Genomic DNA, 20546 nt, shown 5'->3' with positions numbered 1-20546 from the left:
TGTAGTAACTCTCTCCCAGATGGTGTTAGGAGGGACCTCACGTGATGTAGTAGTTCCCTCAGATGGTGTTATGAGGGACCTGACGTGGTGTAGTAATTCCCTCACAGATGGTGTTATGGGGGACCTCACGTGGTGTAATTACCTCACAGATGGTGTTATGATGGTCCTCACGTGGTGTAGTAATTCCCTCACAGATGGTGTTATTAGGGACCTGACGTGGTGTAGTAATTCCCTCACAGATGGTGTTATGAGGCACCTGACGTGGTGTAATAATTCCCTCACAGATGGTGTTATGAGGGGCCTCACGTGAAGTAATTCCTTCACAGATGGTGTTATATGAGTGAGGTTTGGTCCCAGGCCTTCCTATCGTAGACGGATTAACACATCACTGGTTGTTGTTGGGTCTCACGGGCCGTTATCACTGGGTACCTGGGACCTCACTGTGTGAAGGTTAACTTGGGTACGACTGTTACTGTTGAGTTGTTCTCACTGACTCAAGCACTGTTCACCACTGTTCACCTCTGTTTAACACTGGTTCCATTCCTTTCCTAAATGAAATTGTAACTTCTGGCGAGAACTTGTTGATATTCCTGTGGGGAGGAGGGTTCAGGGGAAGGGGTTGGTATGGGCCAACTTAACAGTTGACCTGGCTGCTCCTAGAGGAGCGCCAGGTACGTCTTGACCCTTCGGTGGTCAAGGATGTGTGTGTGTGTGTGTGTGTGTGTAGAAATATTAATAAAAAATAATTATCCAGATTAATGAAACTCAAGTTAAAGAAAAGAAACGAAAAATATTTATAATCAGTAAAAGGATGCGAATAGTTTTACAAGAGCTAATGAGATGAAACTAAAAAAAAAAAAAATTAATGAAAATAAACGAAAAATATTAAGTGCCTCGTGGTCACTTTATCAAGGAACTTATCTAAAAATTAAACTAGGTATTGCCAGTATTTTATGACATTATATTCACACGAAACAGAAAACACGATGTGCAAATAGTTAAAAGTACTGTGCCTGGTAATGAATGGAAACGATATTATTGTGGAAATTTCGAAGACATCATTTTGCCAGTAAGTTTCAACCGCTTGTAGATTAAGTATTAAATAATAATAATAATAATAATAATAATAATAATAATAATAATAATAATAATAATAAAATAATAATAATAATAATAATAATAATAATAATAATAATTAATAGTAGTGAAAGCAACAGTAACAGTATTAGTAACAAATATTATTAAGAACAATGTCAAAATATTATTACTAAAGATGATATTGATAATATTCTTTTGAGTGTTGTATCGAAATATAAAGTAACATAAGAAATGGAGCAAATATATTGTAATGATAATTATAAAGACAACATAATGACGACACACCACTATGGACTGTTTTCCCACCGTCAACAACCCGGTACTTAACACCTAATGGATTCTGTTATCAGATGTTCCCAAATATTTACTTTATTAACGCACGTGAAGATCGATTAGTACTGAAGACATAACTAATGGACTCTGTTATCAGTTATTTCTGCTATTATCGATTATTGCTGTAAAATTAACTGCAGGGTTCGTGTATCAGAAGATGGAGCGCGGTGGTCCAGTGGCTCGCCTTCTAATCCAGGGTTCAACGGCTTGATTCCCGGGCATTCCCAGTTAACCCAACTGTAAATGGGTACCAAAGTTTACAACTTAGGCAGTCATGCCTATGAGACCCACTTCATCAGACGATTCAAATGTTGACTAATTCCATATATATGTTGGAGTACTTCAAAGCTCAGTTCTTCCTTCAGCCACCTAACTTTACATTAAAGACCTCCTCACCACTCCTAACATCACACTCCTTTGATGGTGATATTAACCGCCACGAAAAGTCAATCCTATCGCTTAAATGGCCACGCCTAGTCAAGCATCCCAGTATAGCCCAGCAAATCGCCTTGATGTACAAGTGTCTGGAACACATATATTTCCATTCTGGAGGAGAACAAGTTAAGTAACCTGTTGTTATCATTCAATCAGCCAAAACACTTTTGCTGTATCTTTCAAATGAAGACTTTTCCAGCCTCCACCTTCATTATCACTCACTATACCAGCCAGCCTCCTGTGTGAATACCCTTTGTTTTACTCTAACCGGTAGCCTCATTTCCCCCTGGTACTATCACATTTAGTGTAGTAAAGAATGTATAAAAAAAATAACTAGGCATCCGCTCTCAGGTTCGTCGTCGTCATGTTACCCCAGCACAACCCTTCTATACTCTTTAAAACAGTTCGGTCCACCTGCACATGAAATATTAATCTTAAATGTGGGATAGTGGTCTACAGTCCTCCTTTTCCCTGTTACGATAAAATTATGGGTTAAAGCTATTCATCTCATCAATAACCAAGACCTTCATCTCACAAATACCTTCTCTCTATATAAGACGATCCATCTCTTCACTTTTTCGTTTCATCGTAATTTCCTTGGTAAGAGTATCAATCAAATCAAATCAGTCAACGTCGCTCTCTTGTCAGTTCTATTCGCAACACACGTCATCTTTCACGCCACCTCTTCTTCGTGCCGAGTCCCCCGTAGTCTCACCAAAGATCTTGTAAATAGGATCTTTTGGGTTTACTTGATCCTCATTTGTCTCCATATGTTGCACTTCTCGGCTCAGGTACTCCCTTGCTTAGGAGATGAGGACGTGTTGAACTATTGTGGCTCTGAATATCTGCCAGCAACCCAAGTTTATGTGTAATTATCGAGATAACCATTAATCTGCTTCCTTGTGAAAATCCAAACACGATCAGACTTTTGACTTCTTGCTCCCAATGTCGCAACTTCCAGTTAGTTCACTCACGTAACCTGCACTCTACCTATTGAAATTAATTCGTTTTATTAATTCAAAAAACAACAATACAGAGAAAAATAAGATAGAGAGACATATATAATATCGTTTACATCTACTTGGATATTACTGATATGTTCTTAAGAGTAAATAAACTAGATGTGCCCAAATTCTAGTGGTTCCTCGTCATAATTAAGTTAGGTTAGATTAGGGCCTATTAGGACTGAGGCCCATTAGGATTAGGGACCTTTTGAGCATTCACGGACGTTATGAGGCAATCAATCTTGTTCACCTGTGTCTAGTTAATCCCTGGGTCAGCCGCCAGAGCTCATCACTTCCATGACCAATCAAGCCTCCCGTCCAGTATTGATAAGTGTCTTTACTGTACATGTTCCTCGAGTTTGTATATATTGGATGGAATGATACGTAAGATGTAGATGAATTTATATAACTACAATTATTCGTCCATATTAATGCAGTGTTTTGTGAGTACAGGTAATGACGACTCTTGCTATGTACTAAGGCTGGATCTACCACCTGCTTTAACCAAATAGTAAATAATGTATCAAAACAATAACACAGACAAGTGACCACGAACTAACTGTAGCTGATAAGCCAACTGTAAACTACCCAAGGGTCATTAGGTGGGTGTCGTCTGGTGTTAAATTGATGTTTAGTGTTCCTGTTTCATGTACCGGTTATCTTTTCATCATGACTATTTCGTGTTTTCAGATAACTCATTCTTCACCTCTCTAGCACCCAGTAGATACACAAGCGAGTTAATTTTACACCAAGTAGTTGGGGATAATCCTCTTGTTCAACAGTAACTAGACAGAGAAAAATAATAGTAAGGTCTAAAGGAATAGTTTACAGGGTAGTATATTGTATTCCCAGAATTTGTTCAATACAAACCAGTCCTCCCAAGGAGTCGTTCAGTCCGGTGTTACCATCGGTAGTTTGAGCACCAGTCATTGGTGGCGGGGCGGGTCACTCCTGCCAGCAACAGATAGTCCTCACAACACATTCATCCTGCATTGGTAGGAAACGTGTCTTAATTCAATCGCTTAGTTTCGAGTTTGAAAATTAAGGATAAATCGCCTCAGGTCCAAAAAGATTGATAAAGAAGATAGACAACAAGAGAGTGAGGATATAGTTATTGAGTTGATTCTGAGTTTGTGAGTCGCATCGTGATAATTATGCGGGAATATAAATCCAGGAACACATATTCCTCTTAAACGAGTAAGATTTATGGTTAATGAATAATAGAGGATGATTGTGCCCATAATGCCATAAAGTGCAAAGAAATGTTGCAGTTATGGCATATAGTCTGTGTTGGGTCGTGAGGGTGTTGCAACTAACCTGGCCACCTGACACTATACTGACCACATTAAGCCTCTGTCAGTTTCAGATTTATCGACACTCTACAGAGGTTAATAATGGAAGTGAAAAAAGGCAATATTGAAAATAATACATGTGACAGGGTGAACATTGGGTGAAAACAAGAAAATAGTCTTTATATTTGGGCGAATTAGAGGAATGTGAAATTCTGAATTTTCTTTCATCGTCAACATCCCATACGGTCCTCCATTTCCATTTCAGCCAAACATTTCTTTGACCAACAACAAAGGGACACCTTACGTCACATACCGGCGGGGATATGGCTGTAAAAGGTCCGAAGGATCTAAGACCATCTTGCCCGGCGGGTTCTGAGCCTGGCGTCGTTCAAGCCGTAGAATTGCCCTTATGAGCTGGCACCAGAGCCAGGATTCGCAAACATTCACAAGTTATCTGTTTTTCTTTAACGCTATTTTGACCATCAATATTTTACCTTAGCTAAAGTAAACTTGATCATATTCCATCCCGTCACCTTTTGGAGATATACACTTTAACGTGGACGTCCGTAGAGGTGAGGATGGCAAGGAGAAGCTCATGTCCACCTCCCCCTTGATTTTGTTAATGATACAGGTGCCATGATACATTTAGATCACACTAGTAATTAATGACTAGTGCTTTGAGTACAGCATTTAATTAAGTTGAAAAAAAAAATTCCAGGCCCGAAAATGGTGATAGCCTTACTCTAACCCCTTCCCTCGTCACAACACAACCCCTCCTCCTCCTCCTCCCCCTCCTTAGTAAAAACTCTACGAACATTCATAAGCCTTGAATACATTAGTAACTGTGGAGCCTTCGTGTGTGTGTGTGTGTGTGTGTGTGTGTGTGTGTGTGTGTGTGTCTGTGTAAGGAAGTGAATGTTTTATCCTACTGTTCTAGCTGTTTTTGTTGGTTTCTACAATTGTGTTGCATTATCTTCCTCTTTTATTCTCTCATTCTCTGAGCTTTTTGTACCCCTCGATCCACCGGTTACGAAAGTGGAAAGAAGTAAAGATAGGCAGAAATACTGAAGAATAATTGGATAGATACAGATAATGAAATATAGTATACTGTATTGTCTGTGTTCTAACACTAGCACGATAGATGTATTGAAGGTAGCAACAGCTGCAGTGGTTCCTTATGTGTAAAATTAGGCGCTCAGTTATATCACAACAGTAGGCTACACTACAGGGAAGTAAGGTTGATTTAGCGTTGCTTGTATCTGTAACTGTACAGTTTGTGTACAGCATATTATTAGCTTCATTATGTGTGTATTATTATCTCCACTTCATATATCAACACAGTCACACACACACACACACACACAGTGTATATATTTCAGTATTTTCTTTAAACAAATTATATTAGCTTAGCATATTTAGATGTTTATTTAAAGTTCACTTACCATTTTCATGACGTGAATATTTTTAGCATGTTACGCTTTTGTGAGCATATTTTTAGCTGGGTTCATTTTTTTTTTTACTGGGATTAGCCCACCTGGGCACAGGTCACTAACCCACATCGGGGCCTTGGGGGCGAAAATGTAATAGTAATAATAATAATAATAATAATAATAATAATAATAATGATAATAATAATAATAATAATAATAATAATAATAATAATAATAATAATAATAATTATAATAATAATAATAATAATAATAATAATAATAATAATAATAATAATAATAATAATAATTCATAATAAATAAAATTTACCTTATATGCTTTGTTTTCTATTCAATATTTCGTAAATTAGTTTAATTAACTCGTTTTTCCTTCTGGGTTTTTTATGGGTAGAAAACCTACAGCCCAGTGAGGAAAGAATACATATAGAGATTAGATTAGATCGGGATACTTTTGGTCTACTACTAATTAAAAGGAGGTTGTATTCCAGGGAAATTTATAACGGGCTGACACATCAACTGTAGCAGTCCTAAACGTTATAATGTTGTTATTGCGGTTCACCAACTAAGGCATGACTAATCATTTACCTCCACCCCACAAATAAGCATAACCGTGGCATAAACGTAATAAGCTATTATTAATGGAAACAATTTCATGTTTGTTCATGCTAACATCATTTTACAGGGTGCGGCCTCACTAGCGCTCATTTTGTCGTCAACATGTGATCAACAAGAAGAAACGCCTGTCTAGTGCGACCGCCCCTTGTGCCCCAATTCGTCTTGTCGATCACATGTTGGCGGCAAAATGTACAGTACGTTGGTGTGGCCGCACCTTAAGACCGTGAAAACTTACCTTAAGTTGCGTGTAAATTTACACAAGACTGCCTGGAGCACTGTGTCTTCATCAGCGAGTCACGAGGTGCAATGTTTACAAAATCAGCTGATAGCAGGGTGGCGGGAAACGTGTTCGGAGAGATTAGCATACAGAAGGGTTAAAATTATCGGTCAAAATTATCGTACATTTGTCTTTTATCAGTAAAGTCTTTTGCAGATGTCCTATTTACCCCCAGCTTTGTTTTTTTTTACCCCTTTGGGTAAATAACCCAGGTTTACAACCCCTGAACTAAGGTCTTTTAAGGATCACGTTAAGGGTTCAAAGGCGGCACAATACTAGTTAATGAACCTGTGTGTGTGTTTAAGTGGAACGTTTAGTATGTCTGTAAGCCTAAAAATCAGTGTCAGACGAGCTGTGGAATGTAAAGTAATGAAAAGTGGTGTCTATTTTGACTAATGATTTGACCTCATTTACCCTGTATAATTGTCGTAACTGTTCTAACTAATGATTCGATTATGTTCATAATTATTGTGATATGTATAATTTTCAACTGATATGACTATATTTTCATTATTATACGATTCAATTGATACGTTGCCTATATTGGCAGTAAAGTGTATCATAGTTGACTGAAAATAGTTTACGGACGTCCACATACCAGTGCGCCAACGCCTTCCCCCTATAGAGTCTCAGAATCTTTTGTCTGGCGTAACTTCCAGAAGCCTGTCACCGCTGGGGATGGAGGTCCCGGGACGCCAGGCGCAGTTGGCAGTTCGTATTGGTGCTGTGTTACTGGACGGGAAGTGAGTCGGTACTTTTGGTATTCATTGATCGGTGACTGTGTGTGTGTGTGTGTGTGTGTGTGTTATTGTGTACGTTTGTTTGCTATGTGTTTTATAATACACATGCACATGTGCTTATAGTGTTTGCTAAATCTTGCGTGTTTGTAATAGCCGTCTGTGCTTATATTATAAACACAGGACAACTACATTTTTAATATACATGTATATTGTATACTACAGTATGCTACATAATTATGCATGATGATTGTATACTTGCATATTTGTGGCAAAATTACACATTTGTAATACAAATGTATGTTTTTAGTACACAAGGAAGTCTTGCAATATATGCACATCTGTAGTACACATGTACTTCTGTAGTACACTAGTAACTATTCATATTTGTCATAAAAGTGAATGTTTTCAGTTGACCTGCATACGATACGTGTATGTTTACCTTCAGGTCTTGTCTTTCGCAGTTAAAATGTTCATAAATAACAAAATGAAACAAACATTACGAGAAATAGGATTTATTTGAGTAAAAGTGCTCATAATATAAATTAAAATGTACACATTCAGGATATTCAGGAATATGATTACACGTCCATTCAATGTGAATAATAGTTAGCCAAATCTAATCTATCCTAATCAAACTAAACCTACCTTAACCACAATGTTCCAATTTTAATCTAAGTTAACCTAGCTTATTTTAACTTATTCTATTCAAACAGCCTATCATAAACAAAGCTAACCTTTCTTAATCAAACTTAACCTGTCCTAACTAGTGCTTAATAATTCTAACCTAAACGAAACAATTTCAGTATAATAGAGATACAGTCATATGAAACATGCATTTGTACACATCTTTACATTATGGTATGGCTCTCCATCTACACTTGATACACGCAGAGCAACTTTGTAATAAAGAAAGAGGTTGAATAAACAAATGTTGAAGGTGTATTTAATTGCTGTGAACCAAGAGGTAGGGCGTCGACCATGTGATACGGGGATCACTTTTTATGTCCTTTCATAATGTAGCAACACCACCCATCAAATTGGCTGTTAATTTAAATTAACCTGTGATAAATTAATTACATTGATATTTTCGGCGCTAATTACGTGTACTACGCTTAAATGAAAATCAATATAGCTGTATGGTTAGTGTCAACACTGACTACTATGACCTAAATATAACTTTGGCAGAGGTTTCTTTTCATGAAGCTCTCTTGGATTTTACATGCCAACCAAAAGAGCACAAACGAATTAGGTGGGCGAATATCCCACCCAGTTCAAGAATATTGTGAGATACAATTTCACTTCTCAGTCTGTCCTGGGACAGGCCAACCAACCGCGCCGGCGCCTTCTGGTGCCAGTTAGTTGTATTTCTTTCAAAGGATTTACCTTAAATTTATGATTTTCTTTACTATTACGTACAAAAATATATTAAAAGTCTTCATTACATAAATATTTTTCATAAAATCATGCAATCGGAGATGAATAAATATAGATTTATAGTACAAGTGACAACTACTCAGCCACTCGACAGATGAACTTGGGTGACGTCACAGTTTACCGTAGCATGGCGTCGTGAGCGGGTGTGTGTTCTGTGCGCTCTCGGGAATTGTGTGAAAACGGCAGTTTCCAAAGTGTTACATGCTTTGATATTTTAGTTAGTGAGTCATAAATCATGGAAGAGAAAGACGAAATGATCCGAAAACTCACAACAGAGTGTGATTCACTGAAAAAGGAGTTAGAAAAGTCTATGCAAGAGCGTGATGTTTTGCTGTGCGAAGTCAATCGGCTCAAGTTTGAACTTGAGATGTCGGATTTGAAACGACTGAAAGAAGAGGAGACATCTGAAGCCAGGTAAATGAAGTATTTTGTAGTTTTCACATCAGTAAACAATATGCCCAACATAAAGTAAGATGACAACTCATGGGTACGAAAATATCCACGAAAGTTGGGCCAGGTGAGGGTGTAAGGTCGCCGTGGTTCCCTTTTCAGACTAGGATGTTTATCCTTCTCCGAGTCCTGACATTAACAGCTCTCCTCGCTGCCTTCCTCCCATGGTCTTGTCTTGTATCTTACAGGGTAACACCGACTGCACCACGATAAAATAAAATATCCATAGGTTGAGATGATGGTTAGACTTGGTCAGGCTGGTTTTGGTAATGGGTACTTTGGGTAGGCTGGGCAACCTCCGGGGGGTATTAGGCTGCATTGTTCTGCTTAGGACTAAACTGGAACGGCAGCCTCGACGGTTTCCTTTATGTTAAATCACTGGTACGGTGCTAACAAGCACTGGGTAACTGGGACAAGTGTTCCAGTTTGGTGTTGTGGGAGTCGGGCTTGACGTATCGAGTAGGAAGGGTGTGGAGGTTGACCTACTCCCCACAACCCGTGATCCGTCGTTTAATATCGATTGATTCCTCTTTGAATACTGTCACTACATCTCTAGCATTGCCACTATTATGATATATTCCAGCACCTGCGAATTAGGGTTTGAGCTCAACGAAGGTGCGAGGGTATTGAAGAAGTATCTTGCTCAAAAGCGTCCTTATTAAAAGTTGAGAAACTGATGTTGGGAATTGTCGAATTTTTGGTCTGTCACATTTATGAATATATATTTGTCAGCATTAGTACGGTGCTGAGCACAGATACAGTAACTTGTGTAGTATTACACATCTCACCTTCACCTGGATGTATAAAAAGTACGTGACATACATGCTAATTTGGCGGTCTCGAGCTTCGGTGTTGTAGAACACGTTTGGGTGAATGTATGCAACGTAACGCGAGGGATGAGCGCCTGCTGGAACATTCTGTTTTTGTGACACAGGCTGCAGGTGTTGGTGCTCGTAACACCCAGACAGCGTACCAACCCTTAACATTATCTCTATAATATATTTATTTTGAGAGATGTTGAGTAGGTCGGCCACTCTTTGTTTATATTTGGGTAATAAATAAAGTAAGAAAAATAGTTGAAAATTATAAAATAGTAGACCACAAGAGCCAATCAAAGGGTATCGTTAGGGTGCTGGTCAGGTTTGGTTAGTTCGCCTGGTCTGGCCTGAATGATTATTAAACTCATTTGGTAAGCGGTTAAAAGTGACTCCGTGGACTTAATAGCAGTTCGTTTTCTTGGAGATTTTATCGAAATGTTTATTTTAATGCATATAATGTAAATTCATGGCAAGCAGGGGAATACTACTTTGAATTTACTTAGGAAACTGCAAGAAGGCTCTCGCTTCGCTTTGGGTAATGCCAAAATATTTTATATCTCACACTCGTTCCTTCCTGCTAAGCTTGATTGAGCAGATTGTAGGTCAGTTGCTCCTTTTTTTTATTCGCCGAAGGAATTTTCTTTGGAGGAAGTTTCTTTGCTCCCTCACCGGATTTGCATTACGTGCATTATATTAAATGTTTTAGTAAAAAATTCGAAGAAAGTTATTATTCAACACATTAAACCGAAAAAAAAAAAAAATTAGGCTGCTTAGTTAAACTGAACCTTACCATAAATGCCTTTCAAACTTCTTTTTTTCATTGTTCCGCCAGATTTTCATTCTCTCAATTTAAACAAACTACTGAATATCCCACCAAGAAAATATTAAAAACCGAGCATGTTTATATAACGTACATATATTGAATCGTGATCAGCTGGAATGAACTGTTATCCAATCTAGAAATTACGACAGTGGGTTGATTTTTGTGCCCGCATGTAGTAGTAGTACCTGGAGTGTGGTTAATTACTGGCACGGGAGGATGAAGTTGGCTTAATTTGAAATATGGGAGCTTAGAGAGGGGCTATTATGGAGAGTGGAGACTGTGAGTGGGTTAATTTAGAAGGTAGTGTGTCAGTGTATGAGGCTGGTGAGTGTTGACAATAATAGGAATCTGAAAGCTTCTTACTCCTTCCTCATTTGCATTTCTTTATATATATGGCCCTGACTTAACTAATACATACGTAACTAACATTTGGTTACTGTTCATGAATGATTTAAAGTGATTATAATGTGAAATGGCCATTGTTGTTTTGAGTAAAAAAAAATACCCCAGATACACCAGCCACTTAATTGAATACATTAAGAATTATTTTATTTTATTTATTAGTTCAGAAACAACAGCAGTGATTTCAAAGTTCAACACAAACCCAACTCAGGGATAGTTTGTTTATAATTTGTGTAACTATTTTCTACACAGCTACTAAAGCAAAGTTGGATAAGTTTAGGTTTAGGAGGGAGATAGGAAGGATCTGGTTCACAAATAGGGTGGTGGACGAGTGGAACAAACTTAGCAACTTTGTAGTAAGTGCTGGAATGCTGGTAAGTTTTAAAAGGAGGCTAGATAGATTCATGGATGATAGAGAGTGGTAGTAACTCTCGACAGGAGCTGCCATGCACAGGCCTATTGCAGACTCCTTATGTTCTTATGTAGCGGAAGTCATGTGCTTAAATGCATACATTTGCTTTTAGAGCTTAGATCACTGAAGGTTGCCGAGTGGCTTCCTTGCCACCTTCCTAGTGTTGAGGCAACTTCCTTGCAGCAGGTCAGGGGTGGGTGACATCGTCACTGCCACAAACGCAGCTGGTAGTCTGCCCTCACCTGCACCCTGCTCCTCGCCATTCCGGTGATATATCTTGCCATCTATGAAAATATTGATAATATTTAACGGTCATCAAAATCATTGTATATACCTGGTAGCCACTTGATAATTTTACAAACATGGCAGTTCAGGGTCTTCGTGTTGCTCTTTGATGAACAGATAAAATGTGCATACGGATAGCCTGAGTAAAAATAGAAGCATTGGATATGGAGTTTAGGTATTTCTTGACGTTTCAAAATTAAGACTAATAATATTGAAGTATGATAATACACTCTTATGGGTATACCTGATAGGTGACGTGTAATACAAAGCTCCCACCCGACCTACCTCAACGTACCATTAGATGAAGCCATATAACAACTTTTAATGCTTCGTGTAACGTGAAGGCCACGAGCACCGTTAAAATCCACCCAGTGTTGTTTTCGTAAATTATTCACTATAAAAATTGTTTGTAGGGTGATATTCAACGAAATTCATGTTGGAGTAGTTTAGAAGTCTTCAGCTGGAGGCCGGAATGATCTAGGAGTCTGTAGTGAACAACACAGATCCGACTACTGAATGACCTTTGGCCGATCTCATCCAAACTCAGGAGATCTCTCGAGGGGTGACCATCATAAATGTAAGGTGAGGGTTTGAAGACAATACCTTGAAGTATTCAGTAGATATAATGGTACCGGTAATCCTCGTGTAGTGCTTTGATCTTGACGGACTTCCCTCTTCTCTCCCCAACAATATACAGAACATATCCGGTATATCGTAAGGAACCGCCTTTCTGGTGGTTAACTGATGACAAACATGCTGAGATAAACTATAAGTCGCTGTGACGTTAAGTTCTTATTAAGGTAAAAATTCTCGTTTTCTTGCCCGTGTGGCCTTGACTCCTGACCGATCTTGACTATAAGGGACTGGCTACCAGATATGACCAGTGGGTATGTAAGCTTTTTTAAATTTTAAAGACCAAAGCTTAAAACGTTCATAAACAAGCATATACTTTCACCGCGTAAAATGTTATCAGTGATTATACAACCTTCTCCCAGTTAGTGTAATGGAGAAGTGTCTCCCGGAAACCCTCTCTTTCTCACATTTCTCTCCTATCTTGTCTCATTCCTTTCTCTTATCTCTTTCTCTTGTCTCTCATACCTCTCTCTTATCTCCTCCTCCTTTTCCCTCCCCATGATGAGTGTAGAGGTCAAGGCCGTGGGAGGGAGCGAATGCGGCAGTCTCCCCTGGCTGGTGTGTGCGCTGCCCGGCCCTCCCTCACCCTGGGGCGTCCTCACAGCTCCTGTCTGCTGAAGGTTGAAATTGAAACGTTTTATTTATAAATTAATTTGTAGATGCAATATGAACAGACCTAACAAATTCTGTACTCTCATCACAAGATCATTATTAAATAACGTCACCCATGGCAACAACCTACAGTGTTAACAGGTGCACATTGAATTGTTTTGCTTTGCTGTTTTATTTATTATTTTAGTAAGATAGAAATATAAATGTACAGTAACTTAGTGAATTAATGAAAAGAAACAAAGGCTTAATAACAGAATATTATGCAGTCAGGATGATGTAATGTCGATTTACTGTAGCACACGGAGATCTTTCTCATTATAACAACAATAACATTTAGTTACCGGTAATCATCAGTACAGTACCGTAGTGGTAATCGTGACGACATATTCGGATATGCCATAATGGCTTTTTTGGACAATTACTAGCAAATAGCGACCCCGGTGTGTAATGGGGATATCTAAATTGGTGTTTCTTCTTCCTAGCCCACATAGGCTGGATAGACCTGTACCCCATTGAGTGTTCGATGACCTAACCTCTTTAACGATGTGTTAACCACTTGGGTAGGATGACGTGTAAACTCCTTGACTAGGATAACTTAATCTATGAGTTTGATTAATTAATCTCTGGAGAACATTGACTTAATCCCCGAGAAACGTTTCATCGTGTTTATGAGGTAAGACGTACTCAAGGAATTAAATAATTTTATTCAAATAATTTAGAAATCGTACTCAGGGGTAAACTTATTGTACTCAAAGATGTTAAATGATCGTACCTCACCTGGCTAAGTCCTTGTGCTCGGAGTTGACGTCGCCTTCAAGGTACTCCACTTTCTGAGTTTAAAATCGATCTTTGAGTATCGACAGCAGTGAAACGCCTCACCCGCGCCCATGTTAACTATAGCTACTGTTGTTTAGGCTAATTTATAACTATCATTAACTCTTGCCAAATTGTTTTAATATTCGTTTTTTTTTTTACTATTTTTCACGAAAGCAAAAATGGTGTCTTGGACTATATAATAATAATACAGTTATAAAAAAGTATATGGGAAAATATTAAACTAAGTTACCCAACCTCTAGCATTGAAGTATTTACAAATATTAAAAGCTAATGTCGTTAATCACCTGATGTTCCCAAGTGTTTTATTCTGTATTTTAATTTTCATCTTTTTTTCGGTTTAGTATTTACAGTCTCTAGTGTTTGGTTGGGGTAGATTATTCCCTGTAGCCTGTGTACAAAAAATACCTCAGCCAATTTTCTATTCGGGTTAGAGTTAAATGGTTTGTGGTGTTAGTGTGAAACAGTAATGTACGGATCTTAAGCTTTTATTTTGTCTGTTTAGATTTTTTTCGAAGTGGTTGTCATTATTCTGAACGTATAGGAAGATCCGCGGAGCTTAGTTGATGATTACATTTTGTGGGATCTCTGTGTTGATCTGCACCCTCATGCTGGAAATTATTTTGTTATAACATTATTGAAGCATTTTGAACCTACAACAAAAAGGTTGCCTGTGTTTAGTAGAATAGAAAAAAGTAACCTTTGCTTACAAATGTGTGGTTATCCAGTAATTGCATGTTGAAATGTGTGCATTTTTTACCACATCCTCATTATCAGTTACAGTAATTTGTCGAAAAAATGCAGTTAGTCGAGTGCGAAGAGACTAGGAAGGTCAGATTGATATTGTGGCCAAGAGAATAAAGACTGGCCGTTTGGATGATGGCCCTGGCCAAGACGGTTCACTGGGCCGCCACTCGGGTGTGACCACATGGCACACTTGACCTTCCGCTGAGGTCACGCTGCCTCCCAAACCCCTGTGTATCCGCCCACACCTGCCTCCTGTGTACATCCTCACCACGACTCACTGTTTATTCCATATTATAATAGATGTTTCAGTATGTCTTATGTTGTAGTGTACTTATGATAGATACTGTGGTCGTGTAGTTAGATGTTTAGTTATATTACCTGTCGTGAACCATGAACCCCGAGATTCAGACTCATGAATCCGAAGCATTTATGGACAGAATAATGTATCAGTGTCTACTACTTCGGGTTTACGAGTCTGAATCTCGGGGTTCGTGGTTCGCGACAGGACTTTTTTTGGGTGACTGTATATTCTCAAACGGATCTGTTGTATAGTTCAGTATATTCAGGGTATACGAGGATATGCACAGGAGAATATTTAGATTCATTCCCATGTTTTGTGACCGCAAACAACATTTCTTGAGGCCTGTGAAGGATGAATGTATTGAGCGTATATGAGGATGTGCTTGTTAACAGGGATACAGCAGAATTAGGTTAAGTGAGGTAGGAAGGGCGGGGGTGAGTGAGCGAGGTGAACGGGTGACGCCCACTCACTTGTCTCCCAACTTCCTTGACGCCTCCCAGTACTGTACTTTCCTCGCCACTCATCCCGCACGAGCGTTGTGGCTCAACACTGCGCTTCCCAGCCGTGCTATTGAAGTCGTAAATCTTGTAACTGGTGATTGTGGCACCTGGCCGACACACTTCCCCACACAGACAGACACCTGCTGGTGCGTCAGAAACCACTGATTGGAGTAACGACCTTGGGACTCATGGCTAACGCGGTCCATCTGTGTACATGACGCACACTGCAGCTGGCCGCGGTGAGTCGTTTTCTTGCTGGTAAAGCAAGTTTAGCTTCCTACAGCCACCACCGTACGACGTGTGTGGGGGAATGGGATTATCAGATGCCGGAGAAAAGTAAATTTAATGTCTTTAGCAGTTGACATTTGCGGTATATTATTGCTTTAATCATTGTGTAGGCTATCAACGAAATACTTCAGACGTACCTTAAATCACTTTACTGCGTTCGGTGCATTACTGAGGAACAGCCAAGTTTAAATGTAAACTTAACAACAAACGAACGAACAGACGGAGGTGAGCGCCTGAACGAATCGGATGCTTCATTATCTAGTATCCCTTCTCCAGCTCCTTAGGTGCGGGGGTTAATTAACACGCTAATGCCCCTACACTGAAGTCAGGTAGATGTTGCTGTTGCAGGGTGATGTGGCAGCAGTTGTTGTGTGTCAGTGTTGCGGCATGTGTAGACATACATGTGCGGTTCGTCACGCACAGGTGGGTCGGGTGAGGCAATTACTGGTACAGGTGTTCCTCACTCACTACTAACACACTTCCTCACGCGCCCTTCTCACTTGTTAGGTTGTTACACACGGAGCTGGGCGCGGATTTTGTCTGTAGAGAATTAAGGACATACCGTATTTCTGATTATGACCTTGTGTAGAGAAGCCTTACTGTGTTTTCTGGTAACTACAATATTACACTCTAGGTACCGGTACTTTAAACAAAAAATTCCCCCACGCAAAGAAGCACCAGTCAGGCCAGGAAGACGGGAATTAGACTAAGGCAGCGATAACATCTAGCGTTGGTCGTGTTCCACAAGGTGAGAATGTGAAACAGTAGGCTAATTTGGTGACTCAATTGCAGCTTTCAAATGTAGTTAAATGTAACTTAGGTTTATTTACCGCTTTTGAAACAACTGCGTACGCGCTAGGAAATATCGCTTGCCTGAGACACCTTTCACATTTACAGGTAAAATTTGTCCCACTCCTGAAAGTCGCCAGCCAAGCTATGTAAATCAGCGCCAACAATATTGGTCAACTATGCGGCCAATGTCTGCTCCTCTGCTCAGCTATTGCATGTTTATGGAAGCTATGCCAAATGAACATTCGCCCCGCCGCCTGCCTGCAGTATGGCACGAGCAGTAACATGCATCAGTCCTACTTAACCTACTCGAACAATTCATTCTGTGATGAAGTATCCTACAACTTATTTATTGTACACACTGCAGCCAAGTGTGTTCCATAGGCTGTTTTTAACTCGTCAGTTATGTATAATTGATCTAATATTGGGACCATGACGCTAACACACAAATGATAAGTTGTTTTGTGTCAAGGATTTAGTTTAACGTTTCTCTCATTTACGGTGGCCCTTGTTAGTGGCCACAGTGACGCGAACTGTAAAAATCTCCGGCAACCTCTGGTCTAGACGGAGTTCATTACGGAGACGTTTTACCCGCAGCCTGGCGAGAGCTTGTGGTAATGGAGTTTTACTTTTATCTTAACGAGAGGCGACTCTTCAGAATCCGGCCTCCGCAGTTATGTCTGGGTGTGTGGTGGCTTGCTCACACGTCCTTCTGTGTTGCAACTTAAGTCTGGATTTTACAACGCCGTCTCTATGGTGGGGAACACTACAGCAAAATACACTTGTTAGAAACATAGCCTCTTGTCCTGTAGTGTCTTGGTCAGATGTAGTTGGTGTTTTCTCCTGTTTCGTTAGATGTATATTACATTTTATCATGGAAGGGGAACATTTCAGCCGGACACATAATTTAAAGCAGTCAAAGAGCGCTGATGGCGTTGTTCTTGATTCTGGCATCTGATTGGAAAATACTGGAGCTATATCAGTATATTTTGGACTTTTGTTACCGGCAAGTCTTAGGGGAACTGAGTGTTCAAACAGAGGAATTTGCAAGAGATTATTTGGTTTGGCTGTAATTGGATGGTGGGTCGTTAACGTTATGATGTTACTGCAATTCAACATCTAAAATCTTTAACTCCTTCACCACGGGAAAGCCACTTTTTAGATTTTATTTGGCTTACGCCAAATGATTTTATCAACCCGTACGCCAGGGGTTAGTAGACTGTTCTCTAAGCGCTCAACAAGGTTAGTAATTAAACTAATCCATCAACAATTAAGAATTATGGGAAGTAGAAATATCTCGGGTGGATCAATTGGGCCCCAACACTTAACCTAACCTGAACTAACATCTACGAGTCACGCCATTGATTACAGCTTTAACCCATTGGGCCCCAAACTAACATACCTTAGTCACCCCGGTATGATTTGTGGCTCTGTAGGCTACCAGATAGGTCTCAGTCCTAATGACCAGGTGAGCCCTGGTTTAGGTCCCATTTAACTCACTGGGCTTGTAGGTCAGTAGCGGTAGTCTTGCAATGCAATATTTTTTTCTTGGCTTAACTGAGTCAGTTAAGCGAAAAGAAACGGTGTACTAATATTGTTAGAATATGACTTTTGATTATATACTGATTGGGAGTAGAATGGGTTGCATGTTAAATGGGTCTCACTCCTATTAGGGATTGGGCCCTTTAGACCTGGGCTAGGTTATGTTGGGGCCTATCAGAACTGGACTCAAACTTGATTGGTTAGGGCCTAGTAGGATTCGACCTAAAGCCGATGGTTGGGGCCCATTTGGACTTGAGGTTTATTTGGCCATTCATCGTACAACAGAGCCCCTGATATTGACTCAGGTATAGCTACGTGGAACTCGTCACCTCCCGGTTCTAAGGAGCGGAGTTTTAGGAATTCAAGTTCACGCTCTCGTGATGCGCCTGGGGTGCATGCCAAGTGTGGCCGAGATCACACAAAGGGTGATAACAGGCGACGATGGCCCGAGACCAGACAGAAGCTGATCATTGACGCGTGGCCTGAGTTCAGACAGGTTGATCCCAGACAGGTGATCTTGAGATAAAACAGAAGGTGGTCACAGACAGGTAGCGTGAGACCAGACAGGGTGATCACAGACGGGTGGCCGGGGGGCAGGTCGTGTGTGGTGTGCATTGAATTTCGACCCCCGACAGACATTTCCGGGGAGGCTGCTGGGTGACTGCCAAGTTCAGCTGAGGGGAACACAGGGCCAGAGAGGATCCACCAACATACGACATTGCTATAGCTGTTCTGCCCATATACACAACTTAGTAATGGTTTTCAAATTCTCGGAGTGTGTTCCTTTTGTCGTAGAACATTTTAACACATTCCATAGATACAATTATTGATTTATTATTTAAAATATATATCATTGCTGTATTCTTGAGACCACAATACTACTGTAATATTACTGCGTTATTTAAAGCGCCATATTGTACGTCTTTCCGGGACTTGGATCTTACAGTCAGCTGGAACACAAAACATCAAATATTATCTTACAAAACACACAATACTACAACTCAAAACATACCGGTACGCAACACAACTTATCGGTACACAACACAACATACCGGTACACAACACAACATACCGGTACGCAACACAACATACCGATACGCAACACAACATACCGGTACGCAACATACCGGTACACAACACAACATACCGGTACGCAACACAACATACCGGTACGCAACACAACATACCGGTGAGTTAACATACCGGTACACAACACAACATACTGAAAATAATAAATATACCGGTACACAACACAACATACCGGTACACAAACACAACATACCGGTATTGACAACACAACATACCGGTATAATAAACACAACATCCCGGTATACAACACAACATACCGGTACACAAATAATAATAAACATACCGGTATATAACACAACATACCGGTACGCAACACAACTTTCACGGTACACAACACAACATACCGGTATCGCAACACAATCCTACCGGTACACAACAACAACATACCGGTACACAACACAACATATCGGTACATTAACACAACATACCGGTACACAACACAACATACCGGTACACACACAAACATACCGGTACACAACACAACATACCGGTATTATTAACACAAATATACCGGTACACAACACAACATACCGGTATATAACACAACATCCCGGGTATACAAACACAACATACCGGTACAACTTACCGGGTACACAGCACAACATACCGGTATGCAAATAATAACCCCAATAAAAATACAGCACAAATATACTGGTACGCACACAACTTACCGGTATACAACACAACATCCTGGTATATAACACAACATACCGGTACGCAACACAACTTACCGGTACATTAGCATACAACATACCGGTACGCAACACAACTTACCGGTACACAACACAACATACCGGTACGCAACACAACATACCGGTACACAACACAACATACGGTACACAACACAACATACCGGTACACAACATGTCGGTACGCAACACAAATATGCTACCGGTAATATTAAATAATAAACATACCGGTATACAACACAACATCCCGGTATACAACACAACACATATCGGTATCACATCAATAACTTACCGGTATACAACACAACTTACCGGTGACAACACAACATACCGGTACAAACACAACTTACTGGTACACAACACAACATACCGGTACGCAACACAACATACCGATACGCAACACAACATACCGGTACGCAACATACCGGTACACAACACAACATACCGGTACGCAACACAACATACCGGTACGCAACACAACATACCGGTACGCAACACAACATACCGGTACGCAACACAACATACCGGTACGCAACACAACATCCCGGTATACAACACAACATACCGGTACGCAACACAACTTACCGGTACACAACACAACATAGCGGTACGCAACACAACTTACCGGTACACAACACAACATAGCGGTACGCAAC

This window comes from Homarus americanus, unplaced genomic scaffold, assembly GCF_018991925.1.
Source record: "Homarus americanus isolate GMGI-L3 unplaced genomic scaffold, GMGI_Hamer_2.0 scaffold19117, whole genome shotgun sequence".
NCBI classification, from domain to species: Eukaryota; Metazoa; Arthropoda; class Malacostraca; order Decapoda; family Nephropidae; genus Homarus; species Homarus americanus.
Note: the sequence above shows the minus strand (reverse complement) of the source record.